Here is a 1,157-nt window from a genome sequence, read left to right on the forward strand (position 1 = left end):
GTTTGTTTAAAACACAAGTAAATCTAAATTTACAAGTGGGTAAAAAAAAAAACAAGGTGGCTTCATACAAAGTTCTCCCTCCTGCGCCAAGTGATTTTTTTTTTTTTCTCGATTACAAATATAATTCTGAGCTGAAAAACTGGGATTTGGGGGAGAGTCATCTTTGCATATGAAATATCCAAAAGATGCTTACTCTTTGCTTTTCTCTAGCGATATTCAACCACCAGAGACAGTTCTGAATGTGTGACTTTGGAGACTCTTAGAGCTCCGTGTGCCGCCCAGGCCGGGAGCCCACTGCCGTGCTTGCTGCAGCAGCTGATGCAGCAGCATCTTTTGCTTCCTCCACCTTGCCCTGGAACTCCTGGCTGACAAGAGCCTGGAGAGCCGCAGGAGTAAGCCACCCCTTTGGGAGGTAACTCTGTAGGAGAGGCATACAGGAGCTGAAGTAGGCAAGTTGATTGATCCTGCAAGGAATCTCCTTCCCACAAAGAATCTCTGATAAAGCTGAAAAAAAGTGATTGCAGTTTTTATGCCTCAAATGATAGGCATTGACTTTGTATTCTTTTCCCAGTTCTTCTACAATTTTTCTATGTCATCCTCTAGGAAGTCAGTCTTCCTTAAAACAACAGCTTCTTTAAATTTAAATGTTTCTCCTAGTTCAGAAGCATTTCCTGGGGAAATTTCAAATATTCCAGAGAAGGGGTAAGGATGGCCACCATAAGTAAATTCTCTGCCGTATACTTCAATTCCTGAGTGAAAAACTCCAGTTCCAATGGAAGAGGTGTATTAGTTCACCCAGTACATGTTGCACACGATGAGTACCACAAGCTGGTTGGCCCCCATCCTTCTCCCAGCCGCCACCGCCTCCTCACACTCCTCTTCCTGCCAGGGCCTATGGGTCTGAGCCGGGCACTACATGCACAGCCCGGCTGTGGCAGCTGGGGCACGAGCATGGGGAGGCGAGGCCTCTTGGGGCCGCCAACAGTGTGCTCTGCACCAACCGCCAGCCGTAGAGGGCCCGCTGCCGCTGGGGAGCCTCCCCTGGGTGGCAGACACGTGGGGAAAACTCCAGTATGTTTAAAAGTCCGGGAACATGATTCCACCGATTTCATTTTTCTTTTTCAATATTTCTTTAGCTATTTGGGGCCCCTTGACTC

The 1,157-nt window shown here is 47.5% G+C and overlaps 1 pseudogene; it reads right to left on the reverse strand.

The window, feature by feature from the left end:
- Positions 1-259: 259 nt before the first annotated feature.
- Positions 260-843, reverse strand: LOC101420083 (deubiquitinase DESI2 pseudogene; annotated as a pseudogene).
- Between the last annotated feature and the right edge of the window lie 314 nt (positions 844-1,157).

Source organism: Dasypus novemcinctus, chromosome 6, assembly GCF_030445035.2.
Source record: "Dasypus novemcinctus isolate mDasNov1 chromosome 6, mDasNov1.1.hap2, whole genome shotgun sequence".
Lineage (NCBI taxonomy): Eukaryota > Metazoa > Chordata > Mammalia > Cingulata > Dasypodidae > Dasypus > Dasypus novemcinctus.